The sequence below is a fragment of the Eucyclogobius newberryi genome, unplaced genomic scaffold (genome assembly GCF_026437365.1).
Source record: "Eucyclogobius newberryi isolate DKJ021-1_F unplaced genomic scaffold, fEucNew1.0.hap1 SCAF_36, whole genome shotgun sequence".
Lineage (NCBI taxonomy): Eukaryota > Metazoa > Chordata > Actinopteri > Gobiiformes > Gobiidae > Eucyclogobius > Eucyclogobius newberryi.
In genome coordinates, this window is record NW_027316012.1 from 198660 (window position 1) to 211456 (window position 12797).

The 12797-nt window shown below is 38.4% G+C and overlaps 8 non-coding genes across 8 annotated transcripts; all 8 read left to right on the top strand.

Annotated features, from left to right (window-relative positions):
• The first annotated feature begins 1854 nt into the window (after window positions 1–1854).
• Window positions 1855–1928, top strand: trnai-aau (transfer RNA isoleucine (anticodon AAU)). The gene has a single exon. It is a non-coding gene; the product is annotated as a tRNA-Ile (tRNA).
• A 1744-nt stretch (window positions 1929–3672) lies between these two features.
• On the top strand, window positions 3673–3746 carry trnai-aau (transfer RNA isoleucine (anticodon AAU)). The gene has a single exon. It is a non-coding gene; the product is annotated as a tRNA-Ile (tRNA).
• Window positions 3747–5048: 1302 nt separating this feature from the next.
• Window positions 5049–5122, top strand: trnai-aau (transfer RNA isoleucine (anticodon AAU)). The gene has a single exon. It is a non-coding gene; the product is annotated as a tRNA-Ile (tRNA).
• An 880-nt stretch (window positions 5123–6002) lies between these two features.
• On the top strand, window positions 6003–6076 carry trnai-aau (transfer RNA isoleucine (anticodon AAU)). The gene has a single exon. It is a non-coding gene; the product is annotated as a tRNA-Ile (tRNA).
• An 842-nt stretch (window positions 6077–6918) lies between these two features.
• Window positions 6919–6992, top strand: trnai-aau (transfer RNA isoleucine (anticodon AAU)). The gene has a single exon. It is a non-coding gene; the product is annotated as a tRNA-Ile (tRNA).
• Window positions 6993–7404: 412 nt separating this feature from the next.
• On the top strand, window positions 7405–7478 carry trnai-aau (transfer RNA isoleucine (anticodon AAU)). Its single transcript has one exon. It is a non-coding gene; the product is annotated as a tRNA-Ile (tRNA).
• A 1809-nt stretch (window positions 7479–9287) lies between these two features.
• On the top strand, window positions 9288–9361 carry trnav-aac (transfer RNA valine (anticodon AAC)). The gene has a single exon. It is a non-coding gene; the product is annotated as a tRNA-Val (tRNA).
• Window positions 9362–11657: 2296 nt separating this feature from the next.
• Window positions 11658–11731, top strand: trnai-aau (transfer RNA isoleucine (anticodon AAU)). The gene has a single exon. It is a non-coding gene; the product is annotated as a tRNA-Ile (tRNA).
• Window positions 11732–12797: the final 1066 nt, after the last annotated feature.

Below are 12797 nucleotides of genomic sequence, written 5' to 3' on the forward strand. Positions count from 1 at the left end.
GTTGCTTTGTTATGTCTCAATTTAAGGAAATCTCTTTTCAGACTTAGAGGTCAGAACACTTATTTCAATCCCATTTGAACCGTACCTAAAGCGCCAAAAATGTGCAAAATTGCTCTTCCTTTTACATCCCTGAAGGTACCTTCAAGCCAACTCTTATATTATATGGTCCCTTGCGCACATTTTGACATTTTACATGTGGAAAATGTGGCTGGTTAGCGTGATACTAATAACACCAAGGTCGAGGGTTAGATCCCCATTCTAGCCAGTTGAGTAAGTTTAGTATATGTAAGATATTGATTAAGAAAGAATTTAACTATTACATGTGCAAAATTGCTCTTCCTTTTACATCCCTTAAGGTACCTTCAAGCCAACTCTTATCTTATATGGTCCCATGCGCACATTTTGACATTTTACATGTGGAAAAAGTGGCTGGTTAGCGTGGTACTAATAACGCCAAGGTCGTGGGTTAGATCCCCATTCTAGCCGGTTGAGTTTGTTTAGCACATGTAAGATATTGATTAAGAAAGAATTTAACTATTACAAACCTTCCGATTTTCATTGGGCTGGATCGTTGTTAGGTAAAGCCAATCTTTAGTACTGAAGGTACAAACGAAGCAAGACCTTCTACTTTAAAACTGCTGCTTTTTTTGGCCTAAACTGCTGGATTTATGTCAGGTAAAACCCCACGTTTGTTGCTTTGTTATGTGTCAATTTAAGGAAATCTCTTTTCAGACGTAGAGGTCAGAACACTTATTGCAATCCCATTTGAACCGTACCTAAAGCGCCAAAAATGTGCAAAATTGCTCTTCCTTTTACATCCCTGAAGATACCTTCAAGCAAATTCTAGTCTTATATAGTCACATGAGCACATTTTGACATTTTACCCATGAGAACTTTGGCTGGTTAGCTCAGTTGGTTAGAGCGTGGTAATAATGCCAAGGTCGTGGGTTCGATCCCCATACTAGCCACTTAAGTACATATAGGACATGAAGGATTTTGCTTGAGAAATAGTTTAAATATTACAAACCTGCCAATTTTCATTGGGCTGGATCGTTGTTAGGTAAAGCCGATCTTTAGTACTGATGGTACAAACGAAGAAAGACCTTCTACCTAAAAACCTGCTGCTTTTTTTTGGCCTAAACTGCTGGATTTATGTCAGGTAAAACCCCACGTTTGTTGCTTTGTTATGTGTCAATTTAAGGAAATCTCTTTTCAGACTTAGAGGTCAGAACTCTTATTGCAATCCCATTTGAATCGTACCTAAAGCGCCAAAAATGTGCAAAATTGCTCTTCCTTTTACATCCCTGAAGGTACCTTCAAGCCAACTCTTATATTATATGGTCCCTTGCGCACATTTTGACATTTTACATGTGGAAAATGTGGCTGGTTAGCGTGGTACTAATAACACCAAGGTCGAGGGTTAGATCCCCATTCTAGCCAGTTGAGTAAGTTTAGTATATGTAAGATATTGATTAAGAAAGAATTTAACTATTACAAACCTTCCGATTTTCATTGGGCTGGATCGTTGTTAGGTAAAGCCAATCTTTAGTACTGATGGTACAAACGAAGCAAGACCTTCTACCTAAAAACCTGCTGTTTTTTTTTTGGCCTAAACTGCTGGATTTATGTCAGGTATAATCCCACGTTTGTTGCTTTGTTATGTGTCAATTTAAGGAAATCTCTTTTCAGACTTAGAGGTCAGAACACTTATTTCAATCCCATTTGAACCGTACCTAAAGCGCCAAAAATGTGCAAAATTGCTCTTCCTTTTACATCCCTGAAGGTACCTTCAAGCAAATTCTAGTCTTATATAGTCACATGAGCACATTTTGACATTTTACTCATAAGAACTTTGGCTGGTTAGCTCAGTTGGTTAGAGCGTGGTGCTAATAACGCCAAGGTCGTGGGTGCGATCCCCATACTAGCCAATTAAGTACATATAGGACATGAAGTATTTTGCTTGAGAAATAGTTTAAATATTACAAACCTGCCGATTTTCATTGGGCTGGATCGTTGTTAGGTAAAGCCGATCTTTAGTACTGATGGTACAAACGAAGCAAGACCTTCTACCTAAAAACCTGCTGGGTTTTTTTGGCCTAAACTGCTGGATTTATGTCAGGTATAATCCCACGTTTGTTGCTTTGTTATGTGTCAATTTAAGGAAATCTCTTTTCAGACTTAGAGGTCAGAACACTTATTTCAATACCATTTGAACCGTACCTAAAGCGCCAAAAATGTGCAAAATTGCTCTTCCTTTTACATCCCTGAAGGTACCTTCAAGCAAATTCTAGTCTTATATAGTCACATGATCAAATTTGACATTTTACTCATGACAACTTTGGCTGGTTAGCTCAGTTGGTTAGAAGGTGGTGCTAATACCACCGAGGTTGTGGGTTCGATCCCCATACTAGCCAGTTGCTTGAGAAATAGTTTAAATATTGCAAACGTGCCGATTTTCATTGGGCTGGATTGTTGTTAGGTAAAGCCGATCTTTAGTACTGAAGGTACAAACGAAGCAAGACCTACCTAAAAACCTGCTGCTTTTTTTTGGCCTAAACTGCTGGATTTATGTCAGGTAAAACCCCACGTTTGTTGCTTTGTTATGTATCAATTTAAGGAAATCTCTTTTCAGACTTAGAGGTCAGAACTCTTATTGCAATCCCATTTGAATCGTACCTAAAGCGCCAAAAATGTGCAAAATTGCTCTTCCTTTTACATCCCTGAAGGTACCTTCAAGCCAACTCTTATATTATATGGTCCCTTGCGCACATTTTGACATTTTACATGTGGAAAATGTGGCTGGTTAGCGTGGTACTAATAACACCAAGGTCGAGGGTTAGATCCCCATTCTAGCCAGTTGAGTAAGTTTAGTATATGTAAGATATTGATTAAGAAAGAATTTAACTATTACAAACCTTCCGATTTTCATTGGGCTGGATCGTTGTTAGGTAAAGCCGATCTTTAGTACTGATGGTACAAACGAAGCAAGACCTTCTACCTAAAAAACTGCTGTTTTTTTTTTGGCCTAAACTGCTGGATTTATGGCAGGTATAATCCCACGTTTGTTGCTTTGTTATGTGTCAATTTAAGGAAATCTCTTTTCAGACGTAGAGGTCAGAACTCTTATTTCAATCCCATTTGAACCGTACCTAAAGCGCCAAAAATGTGCAAAATTGCTCTTCCTTTTACATCCCTGAAGGTACCTTCAAGCAAATTCTAGTCTTATATAGTCACATGAGCACATTTTGACATACTAGCCAGTTTAGTATGTGTGGCGGTTGAAAGATTTTGCTTGAGAAATAGTTTAAATATTACAAACCTGCCGATTTTCATTCGGCTGGATCGTTGTTAGGTAAAGCCGATCTTTAGTACTGATGGTACAAACGAAGCTAGACCTTCTACCTAAAAACCTGTTGCTTTTTTTGGCCTAAACTGCTGGATTTATGTCAGGTATAATCCCACGTTTGGTGCTTTGTTATGTGTCAATTTAAGGAATTCTCTTTTCAGACTTAGAGGTCAGAACACTTATTGCGATCCCATTTGAACCGTACCTAAAGCGCCAAAAATGTGCAAAATTGCTCTTCCTTTTACATCCCTGAAGGTACCTTCAAGCAAATTCTTGTCTTATATAGTCACATGAGCACATTTTGACATTTTACCCACGAGAACTTTGGCTGGTTAGCTCAGTTGGTTAGAGCGTGGTGCTAATAACGCCAAGGTCGTGGGTTCGATTCGCATACTAGCCAGTTAAATACATATAGGACATGAAGGATTTTGCTTGAGAAATAGTTTAAATATTACAAACCTGCCGATTTTCATTGGGCTGGATCGTTGTTAGGTAAAGCCGATCTTTAGTACTGATGGTACAAACGAAGAAAGACCTTCTACCTAAAAACCTGCTGGTTTTTTTTTGGCCTAAACTGCTGGATTTATGTCAGGTATAATCCCACGTTTGTTACTTTGTTATGTGTCAATTTAAGGAAATCTCTTTTCAGACTTAGAGGTCAGAACACTTAGTTCAATCCCATTTGAAACGTACCTAAAGCGCCAAAAATGTGCAAAATTGCTCTTCCTTTTACATCCCTGAAGGTACCTTCAAGCAAATTCTAGTCTTATATAGTCACATGAGCACATTTTGACATACTAGCCAGTTTAGTATGTGTGGCGGTTGAAAGATTTTGCTTGAGAAATAGTTTAAAATTTTACAAACCTGCCCATTTTCATTCGGCTGGATCGTTGTTAGGTAAAGCCGATCTTTAGTACTGATTGTACAAACGAAGCTAGACCTTCTACCAAAAAAACTGTTGCTTTTTTTGGCCTAAACTGCTGGATTTATGTCAGGTATAATCCCACGTTTGGTGCTTTGTTATGTGTCAATTTAAGGAATTCTCTTTTCAGACTTAGAGGTCAGAACACTTATTGCAATCCCCTATGAACCGTACCTAAAGCGCCAAAAATGTGCAAAATTGCTCTTCCTTTTACATCCCTGAAGGTACCTTCAAGCAAATTCTTGTCTTATAAAGTCACATGAGCACATTTTGACATTTTACCCATGAGAACTTTGGCTGGTTAGCTCAGTTGGTTAGAGCGTGGTGGTAATAACGTCAAGGTCGTGGCTTCGATCCCCATACTAGCCAGTTAAGTACAAATAGGACATGAAGGATTTTGCTTGAGAAATAGTTTAAATATTGCAAACGTGCCGATTTTCATTGGGCTGGATCGTTGTTAGGTAAAGCCGATCTTTAGTACTGAAGGTACAAACGAAGCAAGACCTTCTACTTAAAAACTGCTGCTTTTTTTGGCCTTAACTAGTGGATTTATTTCAGGTATAATCCCATGTTTCTTGCTTTGTTTTGTGTCAATTTAAGGAAATCTCTTTTCAGACTTAGAGGTCAGAAATCTTATTGCAATCCCATTTGAACCGTACCTAAAGCGCCAAAAATGTGCAAAATTGCTCTTCCTTTTACATCCCTGAAGGTACCTTCAAGCAGATTCTAGTCTTATTTAGTCACATGAGCACATTTTTACATTTTACTCATAAGAACTTTGGGTGGTTAGCTCAGTTGGTTAAAGCGTGGTGCTAATAACGCCAATGTCGTGGGTTCGATCCCCATACTAGCCAATTAAGTACATATAGAACATGAAGTATTTCGCTTGAGAAATAGTTTAAATATTACAAACCTGCCGATTTTCATTGGGCTGGATCGTTGTTAGGTAAAGCCGATCTTTAGTACTGAAGGTACAAACGAAGCAAGACCTACCTAAAAACCTGCTGCTTTTTTTTGGCCTAAACTGCTGGATTTATGTCAGCTAAAACCCCACGTTTGTTGCTTTGTTATGTGTCAATTTAAGGAAATCTCTTTTCAGACTTAGAGGTCAGAACTCTTATTGCAATCCCATTTGAACCGTACCTAAAGCGCCAAAAATGTGCAAAATTGCTCTTCCTTTTACATCCCTGAAGGTACCTTCAAGCCAACTCTTATATTATATGGTCCCTTGTGCACATTTTGACATTTTACATGTGGAAAATGTGGCTGGTTAGCGTGGTACTAATAACACCAAGGTCGAGGGTTAGATCCCCATTCTAGCCAGTTGAGTAAGTTTAGTATATGTAAGATATTGATTAAGAAAGAATTTAACTATTACAAACCTTCCTATTTTCATTGGGCTGGATCGTTGTTAGGTAAAGCCAATCTTTAGTACTGAAGGTACAAACGAAGCAAGACCTTATACTTAAAAACTGCTGCTTTTTTTGGCCTAAACTAGTGGATTTATGTCAGGTATAATCCCACGTTTGGTGCTTTGTTATGTGTCAATTTAAGGAAATCTCTTTTTAGACTTAGAGGTCAGAACACTTATTTCAATCCCATTTGAACCGTACCTAAAGCGCCAAAAATGTGCAAAATTGCTCTTCCTTTTACATCCCTGAAGGTACCTTCAAGCAAATTCTAGTCTTATATAGTCACATGATCACATTTTGACATTTTACTCCTGACAACTTTGGCTGGTTAGCTCAGTTGGTTAGAGCGTGGTGCTAATAACGCCAAGGTCGTGGGTTTGATCCCCATACTAGCCAGTTGCTTGAGAAATAGTTTAAATATTGCAAACGTGCCGATTTTCATTGGGCTGGATCGTTGTTAGGTAAAGCCGATCTTTAGTACTGAAGGTACAAACGAAGCAAGACCTACCTAAAAACCTGCTGCTTTTTTTTGGCCTAAACTGCTGGATTTATGTCAGGTAAAACCCCACGTTTGTTGCTTTGTTATGTGTCAATTTAAGGAAATCTCTTTTCAGACTTAGAGGTCAGAACTCTTATTTCAATCCCATTTGAACCGTACCTAAAGCGCCAAAAATGTGCAAAATTGCTCTTCCTTTTACATCCCTGAAGGTACCTTCAAGCCAACTCTTATATTACATGGTCCCTTGCGCACATTTTTACATTTTACATGTGGAAAATGTGGCTGGTTAGCGTGATACTAATAACACCAAGGTCGAGGGTTAGATCATCATTCTAGCCAGTTGAGTACATTTAGCACATGTAAGATATTGATTAAGAAAGAATTTAACTATTACAAACCTTCCTATTTTCATTGGGCTGGATCGTTGTCAGGTAAAGCCAATCTTTAGTACTGAAGGTACAAACGAAGCAAGACCTTATACTTAAAAACTGCTGCTTTTTTTGGCCTAAACTAGTGGATTTATGTCAGGTAAAACCCCACGTTTGTTGCTTTGTTATGTGTCAATTCAAGGAAATCTCTTTTCAGACTTAGAGGTCAGAACACTTATTGCAATCCCATTTGAACCGTACCTAAAGCGCAAAATTGCTCTTCCTTTTACATCCGTGAAGGTAACTTCAAGCAAATTCTAGTCTTATATAGTCACATGAGCACATTTTGACATTTTAAACCTGAGAAACTTGGCTGGTTAGCTCAGTTGGTTAGAGCGTGGTGCTAATAACGCCAAGGTCGTGGGTTCGATCCCAATACTAGTCAGTTAAGTCAATATAGGACATGAAGTATTTTGCTTGAGAAATATTTTAAATATTACAAACCTGCCGATTTTCATTGGGCTGGATCGTTGTTAGGTAAAGCCGATCTTTAGTACTGATGGTACAAACGAAGCAAGACCTTCTACCTAAAAACCTGCTGGTTTTTTTGGCCTAAACTGCTGGATTTATGTCAGGTATAATCCCACGTTTGTTGCTTTGTTATGTGTCAATTTAAGGAAATCTCTTTTCAGACTTAGAGGTCAGAACTCTTATTGCAATCCCATTTGAACCGTACCTAAAGCGCCAAAAATGTGCAAAATTGCTCTTCCTTTTACATCCCTGAAGGTACCTTCAAGCAAATTCTAGTCTTATATAGTCACATGAGCACATTTTGACATTTTACTCCTGACAACTTTGGCTGGTTAGCTCAGTTGGTTAGAGCGTGGTGCTAATAACGCCAAGGTCGTGGGTTCGATCCCCATACTAGCCAGTTGCTTGAGAAATAGTTTAAATATTGCAAATGTGCCGATTTTCATTGGGCTGGATCGTTGTTAGGTAAAGCCGATCTTTAGTACTGAAGGTACAAACGAAGCAAGACCTACCTAAAAACCTGCTGCTTTTTTTTGGCCTAAACTGCTGGATTTATGTCAGGTAAAACCCCACGTTTGTTGCTTTGTTATGTGTCAATTTAAGGAAATCTCTTTTCAGACTTAGAGGTCAGAACTCTTATTGCAATCCCATTTGAACCGTACCTAAAGCGCCAAAAATGTGCAAAATTGCTCTTCCTTTTACATCCCTGAAGGTACCTTCAAGCCAACTCTTATATTACATGGTCCCTTGCGCACATTTTTACATTTTACATGTGGAAAATGTGGCTGGTTAGCGTGATACTAATAACACCAAGGTCGAGGGTTAGATCATCATTCTAGCCAGTTGAGTACATTTAGCACATGTAAGATATTGATTAAGAAAGAATTTAACTATTACAAACCTTCCTATTTTCATTGGGCTGGATCGTTGTTAGGTAAAGCCAATCTTTAGTACTGAAGGTACAAACGAAGCAAGACCTCATACTTAAAAACTGCTGCTTTTTTTGGCCTAAACTAGTGGATTTATGTCAGGTAAAACCCCACGTTTGTTGCTTTGTTATGTGTCAATTCAAGGAAATCTCTTTTCAGACTTAGAGGTCAGAACACTTATTTCAATCCCATTTGAACCGTACCTAAAGCGCCAAAAATGTGCAAAATTGCTCTTCCTTTTACATCCCTGAAGGTACCTTCAAGCCAACTCTTATATTATATGGTCCCTTGCGCACATTTTGACATTTTACATGTGGAAAATGTGGCTGGTTAGCGTGGTACTAATAACACCAAGGTCGAGGGTTAGATCCCCATTCTAGCCAGTTGAGTAAGTTTAGTATATGTAAGATATTGATTAAGAAAGAATTTAACTATTAAAAACCTTCCTATTTTCATTGGGCTGGATCGTTGTTAGGTAAAGCCAATCTTTAGTACTGAAGGTACAAACGAAGCAAGACCTTATACTTAAAAACTGCTGCTTTTTTTGGCCTAAACTAGTGGATTTATGTCAGGTATAATCCCACGTTTGGTGCTTTGTTATGTGTCAATTTAAGGAAATCTCTTTTCAGACTTAGAGGTCAGAACACTTATTGCAATCCCATTTGAACCGTACCTAAAGCGCCAAAAATTTGCAAAATTGCTCTTCCTTTTACATCCCTGAAGGTACCTTCTAGCAACTTCTAGTCTTATATAGTCACATGAGCACATTTTGACATTTCACTCATAAGAACTTTGGCTGGTTAGCTCAGTTGGTTAGAGCGTGGTGCAAATAACGCCAAGGTCGTGGGTTCGATGCCATACTATCTAGTTTAGTATGTGTGGTGGTTGAAAGATTTTGCTTGAGAAATAGTTTAAATATTACAAACCTGCCGATTTTCATTGGGCTGGATCGTTGTTAGGTAAAGCCGATCTTTAGTACTGATGGTACAAACGAAGCAAGACCTTCTACCTAAAAACCTGCTGTTTTTTTTTGGCCTAAACTGCTGGATTTATGGCAGGTATAATCCCACGTTTGTTGCTTTGTTATGTGTCAATTCAAGGAAATCTCTTTTCAGACTTAGAGGTCAGAACACTTATTGCAATCCCATTTGAACCGTACCTAAAGCGCCAAAAATGTGCAAAATTGCTCTTCCTTTTACATCCGTGAAGGTACCTTCAAGCAAATTCTAGTCTTATATAGTCACATGATCAAATTTTGACATTTTAAACCTGAGAACCTTGGCTGGTTAGCTCAGTTGGTTAGAGCGTGGTGCTAACTATGCCAAGGTCGTGGGTTCGATGCCCATACTAGCCAAATTAGTATGTGTGGCGGTTGAAAGATTTTGCTTGAGAAATAGTTTAAATATTACAAACCTGCCGATTTTCATTGGGCTGGATCGTTGTTAGGTAAAGCCGATCTTTAGTACTGATGGTACAAACGAAGCAAGACCTTCTACCTAAAAACCTGCTGTTTTTTTTTTGGCCTAAACTGCTGGATTTATGTCAGGTATAATCCCACGTTTGTTGCTTTGTTATGTCTCAATTTAAGGAAATCTCTTTTCAGACTTAGAGGTCAGAACACTTATTTCAATCCCATTTGAACCGTACCTAAAGCGCCAAAAATGTGCAAAATTGCTCTTCCTTTTACATCCCTGAAGGTACCTTCAAGCCAACTCTTATATTATATGGTCCCTTGCGCACATTTTGACATTTTACATGTGGAAAATGTGGCTGGTTAGCGTGGTACTAATAACACCAAGGTCGAGGGTTAGATCCCCATTCTAGCCAGTTGAGTAAGTTTAGTATATGTAAGATATTGATTAAGAAAGAATTTAACTATTACAAACCTTCCTATTTTCATTGGGCTGGATCGTTGTTAGGTAAAGCCAATCTTTAGTACTGAAGGTACAAACGAAGCAAGACCTTATACTTAAAAACTGCTGCTTTTTTTGGCCTAAACTAGTGGATTTATGTCAGGTATAATCCCACGTTTGGTGCTTTGTTATGTGTCAATTTAAGGAAATCTCTTTTCAGACTTAGAGGTCAGAACACTTATTGCAATCCCATTTGAACCGTACCTAAAGCGCCAAAAATGTGCAAAATTGCTCTTCCTTTTACATCCCTGAAGGTACCTTCTAGCAACTTCTAGTCTTATATAGTCACATGAGCACATTTTGACATTTCACTCATAAGAACTTTGGCTGGTTAGCTCAGTTGGTTAGAGCGTGGTGCAAATAACGCCAAGGTCGTGGGTTCGATGCCATACTATCTAGTTTAGTATGTGTGGTGGTTGAAAGATTTTGCTTGAGAAATAGTTTAAATATTACAAACCTGCCGATTTTCATTGGGCTGGATCGTTGTTAGGTAAAGCCGATCTTTAGTACTGATGGTACAAACGAAACAAGACCTTCTACCTAAAAACCTGCTGTTTTTTTTTGGCCTAAACTGCTGGATTTATGTCAGGTATAATCCCACGTTTGTTGCTTTGTTATGTGTCAATTTAAGGAAATCTCTTTTCAGACTTAGAGGTCAGAACACTTAATTCAATCCCATTTGAACCGTACCTAAAGCGCCAAAAATGTGCAAAATTGCTCTTCCTTTTACATCCCTGAAGGTACCTTCAAGCAAATTCTAGTCTTATATAGTCACATAAGCACATTTTGACCTTTTACTCATGACAATTTTGGCTGGTTAGCTCAGTTTGTTAGAGCGTGGTGCTAATAACTCTAAGGTCGTCGGTTCTATCCCCATACTAGCCAGTTGCTTGAGAAATAGTTTAAATATTGCAAACGTGCCGATTTTAATTGGGCTGGATCGTTGTTAGGTAAAGCCGATCTTTAGTACTGAAGGTACAAACGAAGCAAGACCTACCTAAAAACCTGCTGCTTTTTTTTGGCCTAAACTGCTGGATTTATGTCAGGTAAAACCCCACGTTTGTTGCTTTGTTATGTGTCAATTTAAGGAAATCTCTTTTCAGACTTAGAGGTCAGAACTCTTATTGCAATCCCATTTGAACCGTACCTAAAGCGCCAAAAATGTGCAAAATTGCTCATCCTTTTACATCCCTGAAGGTACCTTCAAGCCAACTCTTATATTATATGGTCCCTTGCGCACATTTTGACATTTTACATGTGGAAAATGTGGCTGGTTAGCGTGGTACTAATAACACCAAGGTCGAGGGTTAGATCATCATTCTAGCCAGTTGAGTACATTTAGCACATGTAAGATATTGATTAAGAAAGAATTTAACTATTACAAACCTTCCGATTTTCATTGGGCTTGATCGTTGTTAGGTAAAGCCAATCTTTAGTACTGAAGGTACAAACGAAGCAAGACCTTCTACTTAAAAACTGCTTCTTTCTTTGGCCTAAACTAGTGGATTTATGTCAGGTAAAACCCCACGTTTGTTGCTTTGTTATGTGTCAATTCAAGGAAATCTCTTTTCAGACTTAGAGGTCAGAACACTTATTGCAATCCCATTTGAACCGTACCTAAAGTGCCAAAAATGTGCAAAATTGCTTTTCCTTTTACATCCGTGAAGGTACCTTCAAGCAAATTCTAGTCGTATAAAGTCACATGAGCACATTTTGACATTTTAAACCTGAGAATTCGGCTGGTTAGCTCAGTTGGTTAGAGCGTGGTGCTAATAATGCCAAGGTTGTGGGTTCGATGCCCATACTAGCCAGTTTAGTATGTGTGGCGGTTGAAAGATTTTGCTTGAGAAATAGTTTAAATATTACAAACCTGCCGATTTTCATTGGGCTGGATCGTTGTTAGGTAAAGCCGATCTTTAGTACTGGTGGTACAAACGAAGCAAGACCTTCTACCTAAAAACCTGCTGTTTTTTTTTGGCCTAAACTGCTGGATTTATGTCAGGTATAATCCCACGTTTGTTGCTTTGTTATGTGTCAATTTAAGGAAATCTCTTTTCAGACTTAGAGGTCAGAACTCTTATTGCAATCCCATTTGAACCGTACCTAAAGCGCCAAAAATGTGCAAAATTGCTCTTCCTTTTACATCCCTGAAGGTACCTTCAAGCCAACTCTTATATTATATGGTCCCTCGCGAATATTTTGACATTTTACATGTGGAAAATGTGGCTGGTTAGCGTGATACTAATAACACCAAGGTCGAGGGTTAGATCATCATTCTAGCCAGTTGAGTACATTTAGCAAATGTAAGATATTGATTAAGAAAGAATTTAACTATTACAAACCTTCCGATTTTCATTGGGCTGGATCGTTGTTAGGTAAAGCCAATCTTTAGTACTGATGGTACAAACGAAGCAAGACCTTCTACCTAAAAACCTGCTGTTTTTTTTTGGCCTAAACTGCTGGATTTATGTCAGGTATAATCCCACGTTTGTTGCTTTGTTATGTGTCAATTTAAGGAAATCTCTTTTCAGACTTAGAGGTCAGAACACTTATTTCAATCCCATTTGAGCCGTACCTAAAGCGCCAAAAATGTGCAAAATTGCTCTTCCTTTTACATCCCTGAAGGTACCTTCAAGCAAATTCTAGTCTTATATAGTCACATGAGCACATTTTGACATACTAGCCAGTTTAGTATGTGTGGCGGGTGAAAGATTTTGCTTGAGAAATAGTTTAAATATTACAAACCTGCCGATTTTCATTGGGCTGGATCGTTGTTAGGTAAAGCCGATCTTTAGTACTGATGGTACAAACGAAGCAAGACCTTCTACCTAAAAACCTGCTGCTTTTTTTGGCCTAAACTGCTGGATTTATGTCAGG